Below are 20,264 nucleotides of genomic sequence, written 5' to 3' on the forward strand. Positions count from 1 at the left end.
GCGAACTATGTAGAGTTTAGATGTAAACAAAATGTATCTTTTATTAAGGTCCACAAAATAAGATCTTAATGCGTTAAAAGCTATCAAGTTTGCTATTTCGTTGTGCTTTTATGCACCCAGACGCTATAATGTTAATTTGAATGATAATTTTACGACAAAATAATACCCATAATATTGTACGAGTACCTTTACGATGCAAGTTATAAAATCGTATATCGTATTTTCGCGAGTGCTAAATTATAAAATGATCAATAACTATTCGCCCTATGTCAAAATGGGGGTGGCATTTATCAAAGTTAAACTGTAATTACGTACACCTGAAGAATATTAACAGCAAATGTTCGGTATTACGACTACGGCGCAGTAATTGCGCGTATATCCGCCATACGATACGGAAATTACAATTAAAACCATAAATTGGTACAGGATTAAACGTATCGTTAGCTAAATTGAATCGCATGTGAGCCTGCGTAATATCTTTAATATCTTTACATTAGGATACCATATTCTAATCGAAGTAATATTTGACTACACTGAAGAGCAAAAAGTAAATTACAGGTGCAGTGGAATAAGAAAATATGAATGTCATTTCATTGTTTTTTAAGATTCACGTCTTCTCAGTTTGTAAAAGTGTACCAATAATTTTGCACGTGACTGTATTACAGCTTTTTAATGAAGGCCGACATTGTTCATAAACATTCGCTCGCAATACGGCGCGGAAAGCAGCGTTTTCATAGTAGCAATCCTTTTAAAACGTAGACAGCAGTTGATTGCTCACCACCGCGCGGGAATCAGCGCAATAGTTCCGAAGCTGTACTGGCTTGAGTCAAACGATACAGCCAGTACATTTCCATTACTTCAACTTGACCAACGCTGTTCTTTTTACAAGCTTTTATTTTTTTATCTTGTAGGTTGAGACAAGTCCAGGATCTTGGTCTTCTTTATTTGGAGTTCGCCCTAAATTCGCAGTAGGTATCATACAAAGAACTAGCTAGTAGTAGAACTAGTTCAAGTTATATAGCATTGGCACCAGCTCCCAGTCTTTTAATCCAATTTTAGCTGTCTAGTCTTTTTTAATCTAATTTTAGCTGTCTAGTAGTAAGAGAATAGTAAGCCTTATAAAGAGCTGGCTCAGGCGAACAGGAGTTACGACCAGGCTGTGTGGCATTCCTATAAAAGACCTGGTGGCTCCTCTCCTCGCGCTAAGTCCAGACTGTGACTTAACTTTCCCGCGTCTCGTGATCACTGGTCTTCTTCCATGTAACGAGCTGGCTTCTCTCCTCTTACTGTGTCCAGCTGTGTAGCATTCGCGTCAGCTCCCAGTTCATTTGCCAGTCATTATTCTCGGGCACGTCGCGCGTCACTCGCCAGCCACTTGGGTCACACGCTGCGTCAATAATGCATGCATTCGATGGAAGTCATAATATTGTGCCTATTATGCAACGCGTCAGCTGAACGAGGAACTTTTGAAAAGCTGGCTTAATAGCGTTGTCATTGAAGATTGCAGATTTAAATGATGACTTTAAACGAAGACTGACTGTTTTATAGTTTTGTGAGAATTGGAAACGAGGCTAGAAAAAGCAAGGTATCGCACATCAAATTCTACTATTCTTTTACTCCCAGCAATAGGGAGGGAAATTTTAAAACGACTGTAAAATCGACTTTCCCATAAAAGATGGTTTTTGCATTACGAGCAGTCTTTTACACGTTAATGCAATTTGGCCAGCTGTAAATATACAAAGTCAGTTCCAGCCATCATAGAGTAGCTGCTCTACTGGCCGTGCAAATATTTAACCCATTAAGCTATAGAGACCTGCAAACGACGATATTAACCACGCACTAAAGCCATCTAGCTTTTACAGTAGAATACAATATTAAAGTGCCTAATATTATGTACTAACAGAAAACATTCTATGATGTTTACAAAACATTGTGGTGCCATTTGTTTTATACTTTTTATATTATTATTTTACAAACTAATAAATTTAATAAATCACAATATTTTATACGTTTTTATCAACTCCAAAATATTCATAACGTCAATTTTACTGAATTCACAGTTCGAAACAACCTTTTAGCTTTAAATCAGAGCTTTTTGGACGAATTTTTATTTGCTAAAAGCGTTTCAGTTCATGCACTTTAGTCCGATGTAGCAATTACTCCGATTGGTCGGTTGTTTGTCATGTACGTTTTTATTAACAAATCAACTTACAAAGAAAGTGCAGGTGCAGTGGTAACAGTCAGCGTCAAATAATTCGTGACACCCAAAGTAGCCAAAAAGTTCGCAACATGTCTTTGTTCTAATTGAAATAAGGTTGTGTTGTCAACATTTTGACCACTTAAGATGTCACTATATTTGACTGTTGTATTTATTTAATTCAACACAATACTTATATGTCGTAAAGCATTTTCCATACAAATCATTCCATACATTCTCTAAGTAACTCTTCGGTACTCCAAATTCTCCAAATTCTTGGAACATTATCTAGACCATGGTCATAATGTGACAATTGTAAGCATACTTGTCTTGCATATAGTAATTGAGACAATAACCTAATCTGAGTATTCCTGATTCTTGAATATACATATACGAATTATTCTGTAAATAGCCACTTATTGCGTGACGATCTGTAGCCACGTCTTCATATGCCATTTAAAATAGTATTTTACACAGCAAAAACACAGCTGCAAATGCTAATTAGGTTTAAAATGAAGCTGAGTTTTGAAATTGGCAGCCAACGGCCAAGGATAGACAAACAGTAATAAGCATTGTTTCTACGTGTCAACTACAGAACAACAATTTATATCCATTTATTTTCGCATCGAAGTCATCAGCCGGTTGCGTGATACGGCGATTCGCGATTCCCCAATTGAGTTTTGATTGTGTTCCCCGAGCGTATCGAACCTGGGCCCTCGTTATTCATTCGACACACGCCACCGGCCCTTTATACTCCGCGGCACGTCACAAATCATCCACTTACCCTTTACAAGGATTAGTATTCGGCAGGTGGAGTATTTTGCCGGTGAAAATAAAATTTCACTTGCAAATCCCCGGTATGGCAACACGTTTGGGTTTTTCTAAATGGTTTGAATACTTTTTGTCACAGTTATTTATATACCAGAATATGCGGAATGTTAAAATAATATGTTTTTATATTTAACGTCCATTCACCGATTTTATACTGACGAACGATTTGGCACAATGGTTGAGAACTCGACAATTTTGCCCGTCGTGGATTTGACTCCCCTTCAAAGCAATTGTTTGTGTTAACGTGTACATGTACATAAGTAATAACATATTTCGTTTCTCTCAATTAACTTGTGTACCTACTCAAACAAAATGATTAACGAAGTAATATGAAAAGTAATTCGCAATATAAGTTGCAAAGACCGCGTTCCTAGCTCATTTTCCTATTTGTTCTTGACTTTTTTGCTTGCATCAAAACACTTCAGCAAATCTGTTGACGAGTCTTTTCGGGGTTCCGTGACGTATTTCATTACAAGTAATTACATAATGTTACACGTTTTTCTTTTGTTTCTCGTTCGCATGAGTTATGTCAAATATTTTAAGTAGGTATCTTTTGCCGGATTTGCTTTCCACTGTGATTTAGGTAACTAAGATAAGCTCTACAAAAATAGATAAAGAAAACTAACAGTTCTTGATTAAGTATACAATATTATAATTATTTTGATTAAGTTACACGATATTATTGATAGTAACTATACCACACAGGTAAAAACAGTATGCATCTTCAAGTATGTTCTTTGAACAGTTCAAACTTTATTATTTGAAATGGTTCAATCAGAAAAATATCAGTAGGTATACATCCTATATCAGTCATAATCTATCTAATTCGGATTACTAATGTTTGGCCAAAAAACGTTTCCCAAATTATCACATCGCAAACAACGTTTCGCAAATTTTCATTTGGCAAATTCTCATTTGGCAAAACAACTTATTGCAAACTTTTAATTCGCAAATGTTGTTTTTGGCATATTATTGTTTAGCAAATTATTGTTTGGCAAAGTATGGTTTGCCAAAATGTTTCATTAGGCAAAAATATTTCACGATAAACTATTTACAAAATAATTTGATTGGTGAATAGAATGATATTATACAAATTAGCTTGTGGTTATTATTTTGTTTAGTGGGGAGTTAATATAAAATTTGTTCTACATTAATTCATTCTTTGTATCGAAATTTCCAAATGATTCATTAACAATAGAGGTGATTCTAGCGCTCGGCGGCCGCTGCCGCGGCACGCTTCGCTCGCCTTCGCGCATTAAGGGTCACTGTTCTAACCTAACCTAACCTACTATTTTCTGCAATACCTACTTTTTTCAACCATACTATTTTCTGCAATGTTTTACATAAAATTCTTGTGAAAACCATGATCATGTGCCTTATGCTTTGATTTGTGGGTAACGGTGGGTAAGTATGTGAAGTGTCAATTTGACCAAACAAATTATTTGGGATATAATATTTGGCAACATAAAACATTTGCTATATAAACATTTGCCAAGTAAAATTTGGCCAAATGATAATTTGACCAAATGAATTAGTTGCGAAAAGCACAGTTGCTAAAAGTTAATTTGGGAAATGAAACTTTGGCGATAAGTTGTTTGCGAAGTGAAATTTGACGAAAAGTAATTTGGCCAAACGGAAGGATACCATCTAATTCAGTATCATTTATCCTCTTAATTATATAACAACACTACGGAACCTTACGCGAAAACCTCGCTCCCTCTCAAACCGCCTTTTTCATTTGTAAAGCAAATAGCAGGAGTGCAGCCGCAAGGGATGTTTAATAAAATCGCGCAGGATGTGGCGGGAGGGCTCGAGGGCCCTTGGGCCGGGCCTGCATGTGCACGGAGCGTAAGCACCCACTGCGCATCGCGTGGGGTCGCCATGCTGTACGAATTACGATATTCGTTTTACGAATTCGGATATAATTTTGTTTTTGAAATTCATTTTCTTTTTATATGAGCACGGAGCATAAGCACCCACTGCGCATCGAATAGTGTCACCGTAATACTCGTATAGGTACGAATTACGATAACCTTTCGTTTTTATTTTGTTTTGAAGTGTTAAGCGTGATTAAACAATTGTTACTGTTTTACGACTATCCACTTAGGTCTATTTTGTATTGTATTTACGAATATCTATGATGCAATTATATTATTCCTGTGTTATTTCTCGTTAGTGATTTCTAATAAGATAGAAAAAAAAAGATCTCACACCTAAGATGGTAGGGTAAAAAGATTATGAGACATGTAGAGGCTCCTTAAGAGCAAAATGACGATTTGTAAGAACTATTTATTAGGCTAAACAAATAAAGAAATTTTGACTTTGACTTTTGACTTTGACTTTAAGGCTCTACTAACCGGCAAATTGTTTTCCCACTCTATTTTTAAATAATGTAATAAAGCTAATATACTGAAATAAACCAACAGCTACAGCAGCAGGTAGCATCAGTTGAATACACTGAGGTGTATAATGAGTTATAATGACAGACATTTCAACGTAACGACGTGAGCGTGCTGCATTTCGCCGTCACGTCAAACGTCACCAGCTTATTTGCTTCCCAACTAACTGCCTCGGGAAATCCCGTGTAATGCAGACGCGTGGAAACCCTACACACGTGAGCTGCGGTCTCTTAGAACATGCATGTCTATGAATAATGGCGGAGGAACGTGTCGGCGAATAAACGCGTTGCACGCTGACTTAATCCGATCACTTTGCAATAAATGCTGGTTACATTGCTTTGATGGAGTTGCCGAAATTTCCTGTAAATTCCAAATTCCTGTAAGTCAATAGATATTTCCAATATGGAAGTCAATTTCAAAGTTGAAATCTACATAGATATAAGTACCTAGTAAAAAGTACCTAAGTATTCAATTTGATTTTGATAACCTTTTATTCTGATTTCATTGGAGATAAGATTCTTAGTAAGTAGGTACAAAGCCTACTTATTTAATAGTACCGCTGCAAAACTTGTGAACATTTCTTTCTTAACGACTCATTCAAACCCATTATCATTTTGTTCCTTATGTTTGTCGTACTTAAAAAATACGAAGTGCTTATTTCTAATTCTCAATACCAATTCAAAGCCAATTCGACTAAGCACCATAACAAATCAAAAAGGCGAAAACCAAGCCTTTTCTAAGAAACGTTACAAATAGCACAAAAAACATCACGCTTCATGGCAACCCACAACATCGACGTCATTTCTAATATTGTAGAAGGAAGTGATATAATTGTCTTGCTATGTGCAAATTAATTAATTCAAATAAAAATAATAAAACAATTAAACACGTGATTGCGCAATTCATTTTTGTAGAAAACAACTACCAGGATGAGTAATATAATGAGGCGGTCACGGAGGGCGATATTTCAAATCACCTCATCGTATGGGCTCGCAACAAAGGAGCTTAAGTGCTTTAGCACTGAGAGCTATTACCTAACGCGTATTCACATTGCATGAATGGTGAGAGCTTAAAATAATGATTTATGCAGCGCTATATGGCCGCAGAGCGAACTGCCCGTCCGTAAGCCGGCGATCCTTAATTTGCATGTTTTCCCAAGCAATATCAAATATCGGAGCCGGCGCGTCTTCGCCGTATCGGTAATTACACTTCGACTCCTATATTATTACGACGATACAAACAGCACGGGACTCCGAATAAATTATTCATGAAAGGATAATCGCGATTAAAGTGTGTATATCCGAATACTCATTCATATTCGAGCTCCAGCTTCCCACGTCAATTACTGCCGCGACGTCGCGCGTTTAATAAGAGGCGTATAACCAAATCTTTTAAGTGTTGTGTCACTGCGGCTTATTATATCAGCCTGTGAAATTAGTTTGGGTTGTTTGCCGTCAGTGGACCAGTGAGGGGAAAACTTGTAACGAACTTTGACCCAGTTGTTATCGAGCCATCGATATAATGGAGGAGCTAAGGAGTTCGCCCATGTTACTGGATATCACTCGGTGGATCTGCCAGTCAATGATATCAGATTTCACATTGCATAATGAAGTCGTGAGTTTGCTAAGCACCGCCGCCTTTTGCTTTTAATTTAACATTGTTTTATGATTTTAACAAGGTTGACTGTTAAAATAGCAGACTATTAGACTCGTGTATAATATTTGAGTTGGTAGAAAATTAACGATATTTAATTCTAAAACTGAATGAAACTACAGTATTATTTGTAAAATTAAAGACTGACCAAGCAAGGATGATTTAAAAATATGCCATTTATTTATAAGCTGCACTAGGCTGTCATTGATATAAATCTGATCATTATTTACTGAAGAAGGTCAAGTCATTTTCGCATCTACCACAAATCAATTTTCATTTTGACAGTGTGTCATTGCAGGTTTGAATCAACCTGCACGTCCGAAAAAAACGTGATTCAAACAGTGACATCAGGGTTATGACCTCAGTAGTTGCGGTATACGTAAAGTTCTACGAAAAGTCATAAAGTCCTGTCATTTTTATGAGACAGTTATCGTCACCACGTAGCATGAGATCACTAATACACCGGGAAACGTCCTACAGTAAACTACAGCTTTTATAACGTATTATAATTACAATCCCTTAACAGGTCAACAAGGTTCATACGGAAAGACGCGCACGCATGAACCGTGCACGTAATTCTTCCTCGTTTCATGTAACCACAGTTACTGGTAGGGAAATGAAACTCTGTAATACTTGAGGGTAATAGAACATTAAAACTGATCTTCCATAGAAATTATATTGATACACTAAATATGAACCCAAATTGAAATCATACCGTTTGTGAGCGTAAATTCCAATTAACAAGAGCTCTAATTTGTATGTGACTGCGAATAGTAGAACGTACATTGAAGCTTAAGGTACAGGTACACTTTGATTGAGAATGTTTCGTAACGAGGTAGGTACCTACACTGGACCTCAAAGAAGTTAGAAAATCTTTCAATATTTTAAAGAGTACCTGACTTAGCTTCTCACAAAATTGCATTTTATTTCATTACAAATTACCACGTTCTAGGACGTTTTCGGCGATTACCTTTGAAAAAACAAAATGATATTTCAAATTATCTGTTTTCTCGTGCACCGCACATCATTATACAAAGTAACGAACTAAGTAGGTAAATACTAGCTGTAAAAACATCAGATGGTGTTGGCACGAGTTTATTCGCAATACGTGCGCAATTCTGAAGTTATCAATATTGATTGCCGCTCCGTTTGATTTTCCCGGTGCCGTAAAATTATCAAACAATTAGAGACTGTTAAACTTTGGAAATCAAGCTCACGGTGCGATGAAAATACGGCAATTAAAGGTATAAGCCATTAAAACCCATGAAACAGGGATAGCAATGTTTTATGGCGTATATAATGTTTTATAAATAGATTTTGCTGAGATTATCTGGAATTACGTCTCTATAAAAAATATTTCTAGTAAACTTCTGACCACCATGGCATTTACAGCATTTTAACATAGGAAATATGTATTTCCCAATTTCGAGTGCTACTTACCTACTTTCATTTTTGAAATACCAAGACGAATTTGCAGGTTTTTGACCATTTTTTTTCTTTACAGATACAATTCACCATTCAGACAACATAGCGGCCACCTTAATTGTAAGTACTCAAATTTCATTAATGACTTAATTTTTATCATTTAATTATGGCTTCGAAGAGTCTCATAACCTCCTAAACCATATTTCGGCATCAAGTTTCCCTTCATTAACTTTACTTTATCGAGTCGTACCTACACTTGAAAATAACGCAGAGAGAATTCCTCTGGGCCCAGTTTAGTTAATCCCTCTTTTAATAGAAAATTTCTTTATTTAAATGTTAATTTGAAAAAAGTCTCCGTCCATTCTCGAAACGGTAAGGGATGAAAATCTATTAACTCCGAGAACTAAAACGCTGAAAAAATGCATTCAATCTAGATTTTTCTTTCCAGTAACCTGACGATTAACATTTCATTCATTTATTCTAGACTTTTTGAAAACTGTAAACACTTCCAGACCGACTCGTTTTTTACAGTTTTTGATTAGCAAATTCACGAAAATGACAGCAGTAGTTAAGAAAAAAATTCTCACAGAAATAGGAGTATGTGTTTTTATGCGGTAATAGTCTATCCATCTGCTACTGCTATTCTCTAAAGCTTTAATTGAGCTACGGACTAACTAAAATTTTTAAGTCTACAGAACCTAAACACAATGAAGGTTCCAATCGATCTCTGAATGCATTTTCCAAATGCCACGAAGCATTCCACAAATCGGGGCTTCAATAATGACGTTTGATTGCGGCGGCGTGAATATAATTACGGATGGTATTGCCGCTAATGTGCAAGCCGCCACGACTCAAAAACTCAAATATCTGCCCTAGTACAATGAGCTTTGAAGCCACAGTTGACGTATATACAGAAGTTAGCTTTTACAGTAACTTACTTGTTTTTAATAGGTGATATTGTATACCTAATAAAATAACTCTACCTGCGCCTACCACTACGACTTCGTAGAAGAGGAAGTACATTATCTTTCATGAAAGTCATAATAATATAGGTTATGCTAAAATATTTATCATTAAATAGGAGCCACTACTTTCCTCAATCCTTAACGAACTTTATGCTACATTTAACGACTCTAAGAATAGAGTAGGTAGATCCAATAAGACTCTACGTAGTGTCCTTTTTTGTTAATTTAAGAACCTCTGAAGAATGATACCTGTTTCTTTCTATGCGTAACGTAAATTGTGAGGGTACTTTATCATCTCTCTCTTGTAACAATTATTACAAACCTACACTGTGCGCCCACGCCAGCGTTGCCAGACGTCCCGATTTTGGCGGGACGTCCCGATTTTTAAATCAAATTTAAATGTCCCGCGCGGGACAGGCTCGGTCCCGCTTTTCGGAGAGAGACACTCACTTCACCAGACTATTGTTTGAAACGCCATATTATTCTAAAGACGAATTAGAGTAAATCTGATTTAAAATATTTTTTTTTTGTTAAAATACATTTTCTATGGCTACTTTTGCTATCTATTGTCACGTAAACGTAATTTTAAGTCAAATAAAAAGATAAATATTTGAAAACCTTTGATTATATACGTTTTTTTACTATGTCCCGCTTCAGACGGAAGAATCCCGCTATTTTCACTCAAAAAGTACCAAAGTCCCGACTTGGCGAAAAAAAAAACTGGCAACGCTGGCCCACGCACGCTAATAGCTCTCGGGACCCCAATTAATGCTTTTAGAATGATCGATGGCATTCGATCTAAAATATTGCCATGTTGGATGCGCCCGCGCTTGGTAAACAATACACTGTACTTGCGCCCTTGACTTTTTCAATCCAAGCAATGAAGGTCACTATAATAATAGGTTTATTATAATATTCTCAATGTAAATCAAGGAAGAGATTACACAGTCTTTATTGATTTCATAGACATTTGAAGATCACGTACACAATATAAATATTTGAAAATTGTTTTTTGTATGACTCACACATCACTTTGAATGCAGACCTATACTTAATAGAATCGTTTATTTGCATCATGTGCCGAATTTATGTCTTGATTTTGAGAAGGATGCATTTTTCAAAATTCATTTAACATTTATTAAGCGTTATTAATCAGCGCTATCAAAAATATTTAAACACAAATACTAATTTAAGGCACAGAGTAGACGTGCTGACATCCCAAAATATCAAAACGTCTGGCATTGAATTTAAAACGTACGCAATTCAAACAAAACAAAGTCCTATTTGTCATTTCTCAGCGTCATATCGTAGACTGAAAAAGGTCATTAATGACGAAGATGATCGCGCGTTGACAGCTGACGTCTGATTTGACAGGTCAAATCACAGCGCTAGCAATTAAACGTTTCGTCTAGTTAGTTTTAGTAATTGATGATACGTGAGTATGTGACCTCATGTGTCTACCAACTCATTCATCGCGCGGGCTCGTGCACTCATTAGTAAAATGCTCAAATATATTGTTAGCACATGATGCATCATGACTCATGAATGATGTATGTGTTACAAACAATTTAATACTGAATGGGGACTAAATGAGAGCTTCTTACTACTCTTTGTAATTACGCGCTTTCAATTTGAACAAATTCTTCGCTGATCAAGATTTGAAAGAAAGAAAGAAAGAAAGAAAAAATGTTTATTCAGTATCATCGACAATAAAGTAGGTATAAAAACAAACAACATTCAATTGAATTCTATAAAAAAACATAACAGTTTCGCCTTATCCGAGCCTTATTTTGGAATCCAATCAATTCCAGGAAGCTATAACCACGTGTCGTGTCCCGGTACCCCAATAATTTTGCCGTTCAAAATAAAAATAGCACAGCGGGACCGCGATTTAATAAATACGATTCACTCGCCTCAAAATATACGTCGTACCTAATTCAGCGTTTCATAAATAATTTATTTTTGCTCCTTGACATTGTAATTCGGGTCTTGATAAGCTTCCGCGCGCCGCGGGCGCTCTCTGGGGGCAACCCTTATCACTACGTACTAAGAAACACCGAAATTAAGATGAAAGACACTCAAATTTGCCGTCCGAAAAACCATCATGTAGTTTGTTTGACTTCTTCGGACTAGAAATCCTTCAAATAGATTGCGCAAAACTGACTCTCACTTTGTTATCTATCTATTTTCATTCATTACCAAACAAAAAAGCTTACTGAACCGATTTCCTAATACCCTATTTTGTTTACAACAATTTATTGTTAGAGTGATGGATTGCTTTCAAAATGCTTCGGTTTATTATAATTGGATAGGATGCTCTGAATAGGCTCTCGATTCTCGTACACAATGGGAATACAATGACTTCGACCTTGCTGCATTACATCGGTTCAATCAAAATATTGGGCCAAAGGTTATATCAAGAACCACGGGCGGTTGGGTCGAGCGCTAGCGACGTCAACGGCACTTGAGCCACTTCACCGAACCTCAAAATACCACTGGAGTCACGGTCGATCGAACACGGAATCAGGGCTCCTATTCTGGCATTAAACTCGCATAAACTTCTCGCTCTAACAAGGATGTGTCAAGCGAAAAACAAACACCTAAGACAAACGACGTGCCAGAATACCCCTCCAACTTTTACCGGAGCTTGTTTAGATCAGCTTGATTTAATCGCACCTCGGTTAAGCCACGCTTAATGTCACACTTAACTCGGCTCTTTATACCTAATTATGTCGACTCATCGCTTTTTATATCTTTACAAAAGATAATATTGAGAATGGCGTTCAAAGAAATTTCAAAGGCGCGTTACCTGTTTTCTTCCTTCCTTTTGACAGGACAGAAATTCAGAGTAAAAAGTTACACGTTTAAGTTAATTAATGAAGTACCTGTTTGCTTAACTCAGAAATAATGATAACGATTTTGTTGTGGGAGCTACGGAAGATCTAATTATGTCTCACATAGGAGTGTTCAGGCTCTGTGTAAAAGTTTGTGTTTATATTGTATGGTGAAATTTCCAAACAGGATATAACAATCAGAACTTTAAACAGAGACTGTTTTCCGAGCAGCGTGTAGCGGGAACAATTCATCAAAAATCTAATTAAGTTCGTCGGTGCGATGCTCCAGCCGTGACCCGGTGACAGGAGATTAAGTTCAACTTTAATTACGCGAGCACTATTCTAGTCAACTCGCTATTTTACTACAGCGTCCTCCCGCGCTCACCTGCGCGCCGAGTCAGCGCGATTCCATTTAAGTAATTTTACTACATTCAAATTCATGCAAAATCGCTTTTTATTCCAGACACGGTTAGACTAGGCGTCCATAAATCAGATTTAGTGCTGTCACGCCGCTCGTGTTAACTTCGTACCGATGATACCGGATTAAGAAGAGTATGAACTGCTTAGGACATTTTTTTCACGATCCTGTTAGCAAGCAATGACTTTGCCCTGCTAGTTAAGACATAACAAAGATATATGTCGGCCGTTTGGTGTAGTGGTTCAGAACGGACTACTATGCCGAGAGGTCCCGGGTTCGATTCCCGGCCGGGCAGAAATTGAAATGATGAATTTTAATTTCTGTGACGGGTCTGGGTGTGACTATGTATAATATGTATGTATTTAAAAAAAAAAGTATATAAGTAGTATATCCGTTAAGCTAGCACCCATAACACAAGCATTAAGTTGCTTACTTTGGGGCTAGCTGGCGCTGTGTGAAATTATCCAAAGATTTATTATTTATTATTATTATTATATTATATAGATCCATCCCTCTCACACATAGCGACATATTTGCATGAGCGACGGCGACATAAACCCGAAAATACGGAACCAGCGTTCGGAAGTAGCTCTGCAGTTAACAAACCATTGTGTATATTCGTGAAACTTTTAAATTGTGCTGGTATTCAACTAACAAACACTCGCAATTATTTCGCTGCCGTTGTTTGCTTATGCGATTAATCTCAAAAATGTGAAATGTGCGGAATAACTGTGACTGTGTGTTTATCTTACGAAGTACTTGTGATAGTACAAAATGGATTCAGCGATTCGTTTGTTAGCTGGTGTATGCTTGTGGCATCAAAGCTCCCACTATAGATCGTTTCATTCTCGAAGACGCGCCCCGCCATTCTTCCGCTAATGTTTGAGTGTTATCGGTACACTACTATAATGACGCTCGGATTGCTCGGATCAAACTCCCCGTACCCCGCGCCTCCTCTGACCAAAAATTGGTGGAGCGCGTCTTCGTGGATGACGAACATAGATTTTTCATAACATTTTTGAGACTCTTGTTAATACCTGACTTACCTATTAAAAACGGGTTACCTACGCCATATCGAATGACAAATGATCGAAAATCAAAATATCGAATACGTTTCATCGAACGATCAAAATATCGAACGATCAAAATATCGAATGCTCAAAATATCGAACGTTCAGAATATCGAACGATCAAAATATCGAACGATCAAAATATCGAAAGTCGATATAGACGTTTTTATTTAATTCATCTACCTTGCTCGGCCCCGGTGCATGGTTGTGTTTGGTCGTACAGTTTTGTTTTGCCAGATAATGTGTGCCTTAAGTATTTTTGTGCCTGAAAAGTTTATAAATTTGTAGAATAATGTCCGTGGGGACCTATTATAAGCCTAGCCTATCCCAAAAAGGAAAAACAGTCCTCATTTTGGAGGGCTTTGTAATGGCAATGAACAAAAATGTTGATGAAACATTCTATTGGTATTGTTCACAAAAATATAAATTTAATTGTAGCAGTACGGCAATAACAACGCTTCAGCAAGGAGCCGAGGAACATTTATTGAAAAGTTGTACGACCAAACACAACCATGCACCGGAGCCGAGCAAGGTAGATGAAATTTAATAAAAACGTCTATATCGACTTTCGATATTTTGATCGTTCGATATTTTGATCGTTCGATATTTTGATCGTTCGATATTCTGAACGTTCGATATTTTGAGCATTCGATATTTTGATCGTTCGATATTTTGATCGTTCGATGAAACGTATTCGATATTTTGATTTTCGATCATTTGTCATTCGATATGGCGTAGGTAACCCATTAAAGAAGACATGTAATATCAGTCACAATAAAGGTCATACAAATTTTATTTTATATAAATTAGTAAATTGCCATCATGTTTGTTCTCAGTTCGGCACTTGGAGCTTTCAAGTTTGAACAGCTGGATTTGGCTGCTTCAAACGGAATACATAATGAAATTGATAATTAGATAATGCGTGCAAACTAATTAACTGATTATGTTATGATCCCGTGTATCATAAGCGGCATATATTAATGTTTTAAGCTTATTATGTGGTAATTATTTATCGTAAAACGTTTTCTGTTTTCTTTATTAATCTATGAGTAACGTATGGAAAGGTCAAATGTAGAGTCACACCCTTGTCCAACCATTGGCATCTTATCGATATTTAATTGTTTACATAATCGTGATACATGAAACCCACTTTAATTTTATTTTATGTTGAACGTGAATAAAACGCCATGAACTTAAGCATGATTGGTTCAGAAACAAAAGTATCAAAAACCAAGGGCATCAGTGTATAGATGGTAATTAACCATAACATGTTCATTATGGTGTAGTAGCTTAATGGAACATTAATTTAGCCTACACCAATGAGCTGCCGATGAGCGATAAAAATCTAATTCTATAGATAGATGCTCACGATTCTCAACATCATTTTGAAATGCTACGTAGTGATTTTGTATTTTTATATTAATTAATCTATCAACTAGGTAATTTCAAACTGGCAGCCATAGAGAGAATTCCCTGGAAATAATGGTTCGGAAATGTTAATGGGCGATGGAGTGGACTGTATATTATAGATAGGCCTGCTGGTGATGATTATATGCAAGAAGCAAGGAAACACTCCAAAATAGGGCCAAAACAGTATATTGCTCAAGACATTAAAGTAGAACACAAGAGAGTAGAAAAAGCAACTTCAAAATCAAAAACAATATTAAAAAAAGTAAAAAACCATAAATAATATCAAAAAAGGATTTCTGGCCAAACTGCCAGCAACAGGAAAAATATATCCGAAGCTTACACAAGATATTAATTAACGATCATCGAAATAGTTATTCTCGTTTATTTTAATTAAAATGTTCAAAGACCGTCCATCGTACTGCTGCCTGAAGCAACAAAAAATTATTGCCAGCTTTATTATTTTTAATCACGGCACCAAAAATGTTGAGAACCGATGCTCATTGTTACACCGAACATTGAAAATCGACGTCGCTGCGATAATCTCGGCTTAATTAAAACGTGCAGCGTCGGATTAATAAACTATTATGCCGATACCTTGTATTTACACGACGACCGCGTCATCAAGTGCCTCGCAAACTTTAGCGCCAGATTGAAGTCGCTCGTTTAATATTGCACAAGCTGCCATTTTTATTAAAAATTGCTATTGACAAGCTTAGACGGTGATCCCGTTTTCTATTCCGAGAACAAAACAAAATTAATTATCTGCGGGATTATTTTTTACAGTGCTCAGTTTATTTACAACCCGTCCGTTTAATGGACAAACAATCCCATTGTTTTCAACAGACAAAAATGAAGAGGCTAATCCTTTAATATTTTTTGCTTATTGAATCTGTAATTTTGTGTAGGTACTTACCTGCCCTGTTAATAATGAAAAGACGTAAGACGTAAAGTATAAATAATTGATGCTGTTGTCGAAAACTCAGATACTACGCCATAAGTCACAGATTCAATCCTCGCACAATACAAAATAAAGTCAAAACTTCATTATTTGCATAGACTATTTAAATAGTACTTACAAATAGTAAAAAAATAAAAGCCTATTAAAAAAAATGTTTGCACTTAAGAAGCTTACTATCTCTCATACCTACCTAATCTTTTTACCCTACCAGCGCAGCGCTTAAGATCATGAGCATGAACTATTTACTTTAGTAAGTAATATTGGTTACTTATATTTACTGCTAATAGCTACATTACTTGATGGTATTATGGCTTAAACTTGCGGTTCTAATACTTAAATTTTAAAGCTAACATTAATTCACATATTATTATTGTGTTTGAAACACGTCAAAATCGCTTGGCTCCTAATTAACAGGAATATAAACGCACATTTTCCGCCAGCTTTGGAAGCACGGAATATTAGGTAACCATATAAAGCTGTATCGATTGCATTAGGCACTCTGCCGGTTGGCTGCCATAAACTCAGTAATGGCCTGTAGTATCCGACCTAAATATTTGAAATACGCATTAACAAAGAACGCCACCATCCCAGCAGTAGTTAATGGTGATGAAGTACTATGTATGTAGTTCTGGAAGCAATTTGAAATTCAGTTTGCAGTGGCAACTTGTCACTTACGGACCTGAAAATGGCGGTGTTTTTACTTTACTGATTTTTGTAGTGTTTGTTTTTATAAAGTTTAATGTTACAAGGTCGTAATGATATTTTTGTACTATTTAATCTAACCTTTAGATGCTTAGTTATAATAAATCATAATTTTACGTTACGTGCTGAAAAAGCTTTGCCCTTGTTTAAAGCAGCAAATGCAAAACTTGTGTATTATTATAGCTAATACGTATTTAAGTAGCTGCAGATTCAGTTCATTTAACTTCTGAAGATTGAATCAGTCGTATTATAATATTAATGGCTGGCTTTATGCAGTAACGTGCAATGCTTTAGGGTTACCACATATCTATATTAGTTTGGGAATCTAACAAAAAGCCGAGGCCGTCTTGGACAAAATAATATTTGTGCACATTTTAAGAGTTTCGTGATGGAATCTTGGTAATTATAAAATGACTCGTGTCTTTATGTCACAGGTTCATTGATATAAACTTTGAAATGTAATGAAAAAAAATGCATATTTGATTGGAACGGCACAATTTAAGCGGATTTTTCGGGGCGAACTCTTCCGGGGAGACAGAGGATAGCTGTTTTAATCAAAAATGTGTGGAAATGTCCGGAAAATTCATGATGTGTGGTTAACGTAAACGTGACGGTGAGCACACTTATCACCGGCACGAGGGTTCGTGGCGCTCCCGACAGCCGCGGTCACGATCGGACGCATTATGACATTTGTGACATTTAGTGCGCCACGAATCTGACGTTTATCATCTGCACTATACTAAACAGTGACGTTAATCATCTATTTCAATTGCTTTTGCCTTTAACTTAATGGTAAGCCTTACGACCGCAATTGATGCAGTTGCGGATTCAAAATTAGCGATGGACAAAAATGCTATGAACTTTTCAGAATTTATTACGTATCCTTATTAATAGATAAGTGAAAATCTCTTTAAAATCTTTTCAGATACCTATTTGAATACGCTTAATTTATAACACCCGATAAACAACTTCTTGGGCACGTTTTGCAACTGATTTGTTAGGTTGTATTTTAATGTTTTAGTACTATAATCATAATTAAACAAATAATGTTTAGAATATTTAATGCCAATTAAATACAGTTACTAAACCCATCTCAAGTTTAAGTACATAATTTATGCACGAAATCATAGATGCGTAAAATTCCATTTTGCATAATATCAAACAAGACCATCCGGAGATCGCGTCGCGGGCAAGCAGAGGGAGATGTCACGTGAATGTTAATTCCCTATTAGTATTCAAGGCGAAACAACAACTAATAAAAAGGAGCCACCGTGGGGAAAATTGAAAATATCCGCAACCATCAGGAAAATGAGGCGGCCTCTTCGCGCTGGAATTAGAATCGGCGCGGGCTTTGGACGCGCGTCACGTGGCACGAGAAGTTTGTTTACGCCTCTATTTGATTATAATCCCGCTTCCTTAACGAGGGTTTGAACGGTCTGATGGAGGGACAGCAGCGCTAAATATGCTTCGTGTAATGATGACAGTTTCAGAGTACCTATATGTCTGTGTATAATAATATGTATAGAGGCTTTACCTAGATGTATGTGGTATTTTGCTTTTTGATTTATTTAGATTCTTTAACCTATACTTTTAGAAAGAAAGAAAGAGAAAAAAAGTGTTTATTTAGTACACACGACAGCATATCAGGTTACCCATTTTTGTTGCAAACTCGCCCCTATTACAACTGCACAAGAACCCACAGTGGTTACGTTGACGTGCCGTCGTCCGTACCAAGTATTTATTTTTATTTTCTCATTTCCATATCTCTTAACCTAGATTTCCTCCTACGCTGAATTCGGTCGCGTACGTGATCCATGCGTACATCAAGCCTTTTCGATGTAATTATAACAGGTCAGTTTAGTCAGATCAAAAATAGAGCTCATTTGCATGTAGCTCATTTCTATTTTATGTTAACAAAGACCTCAGTAGTAAGTAAATAAGTCCATAGCAAGCTGAGCAACGTACGAAAATCCCGTGGAATACAAACTCCACAAAATTCGTTCGTTAAAACCGTCCGCGCAGTTACAATTTTATTAGGTACTGCGCTTCGAAATTCAAACCCGTGTCATTCGTAAAGTTCCACGTCAACAGTGGAGCCGACATTAACTCAAAACAAATGCTAGCGTGCAGCGATGCCGGCCATCGCCGACCGCAAGTGCACTCGCGGTTCGACTGCCCCATTCAGATGAGCCTGGCTATCCCGCACCCGTATTACGAAACCTCATAACAACCAACCGAGCGATAATCTCCTTCTTTTCACAGAAAACTAAACCTTATTCCTAAGGGAATTAACGACAGAAGCCACTGGTCGCGATATAGATTAGGTCCATAATAAAGGCATGGAAAACACGAGTATGAACGTTGATTGGTTGGTTTTATCGGAAAAACAGGTAAAGCCGGCCTTTTGAGATCAACTAAGCCACTTTCAGTGGATTGAAGTATCGCATTCTTTTTCAGGCAGGTATTATGACTAGCTACAGCGCGGCAGCGTCATATACGTACGTAGAGCCATATGCCAAACACTAGGTGTAAATAAAAGGTTATAAAAGGCATTAAACCTAGGAACAAAACTAAAATTCTTCGTATGTCTTTTTTCATACAATACAAAAACAAAACTAGCATGTTATTAATACTTATCTTTAATGAGGTTTAAGTAGTAAGCTGTCCAAAATCATCAAAGAGATTTTATTTTTCTTCAGCTCTCTATGTACAGTGCATAGTGTTGTTTTCTTTCTTCGATATACTGTATGGAATCCAAACATCAAAACAAAAATGCGTTGGTACTATTTGATCTTCATGGTACGGGGGCTGACCGCCACTCATGCCGGCTAACTCGTAGTTTTATCGCAAAAAACACAGCCCCGACGAACTGGCCTTTTGATTTCTCACCGATTGATCCCCTTTCAATTACGCGGGAGTGGTTCGATGATGGCTGGGATTCCGGGAAATAACCGCGGTTTTTTTGTACCTTCGACTTCACTAGCTGAAAGCTATTACTAGTTTTGGCATCGATTTTCAACCAGGTGTTTTTTATTCTTGTTTATGGTGAGTAATTACGAAACGATTTTAACTATATGAACATTGATACGAGTATGAAATCATAATATACAATGCTCTATTACGCTTGTTGTTTCAATAGGTACATACATTTATTGCTACAATCCAATTCCAGCCTCGTCAAACATCAATGCAAAATCAGTTATCGCTGCGTCCCCCGCAGTTGTTAGTCGCTGATGACGGACAGATTCCATTAAGCAAATAGATACTGTAAATGTAATTGGATCCTTTGATCGGTGATGGGACCGCAACATCCTGAACAGGCACGGTATGCGTTTGCGAGCCGCGGTGCATCGGCCAAGTGCACTCGGCCGGTTTGCTTGTTCACGTGCCTCGCGGTCACCT

The 20,264-nt window shown here is 36.9% G+C and overlaps 1 protein-coding gene across 3 annotated transcripts in view; it reads left to right on the forward strand.

Moving 5' to 3' along the window:
* The window catches only part of LOC135073102 (uncharacterized), a 161,889-nt gene that overhangs the window by 108,566 nt on the left and 33,059 nt on the right, over positions 1 to 20,264 (forward strand). For all 3 annotated transcript variants that reach the window (XM_063967138.1, XM_063967139.1, XM_063967140.1), the window contains exon 5: positions 8,585 to 8,625. The gene's annotated coding sequence lies outside the window, so the exon portion shown is untranslated. The remainder of the gene's footprint in view (positions 1 to 8,584; positions 8,626 to 20,264) is intronic.

The sequence above is a fragment of the Ostrinia nubilalis genome, chromosome 7 (genome assembly GCF_963855985.1).
Source record: "Ostrinia nubilalis chromosome 7, ilOstNubi1.1, whole genome shotgun sequence".
Classification (NCBI taxonomy): Eukaryota; Metazoa; Arthropoda; class Insecta; order Lepidoptera; family Crambidae; genus Ostrinia; species Ostrinia nubilalis.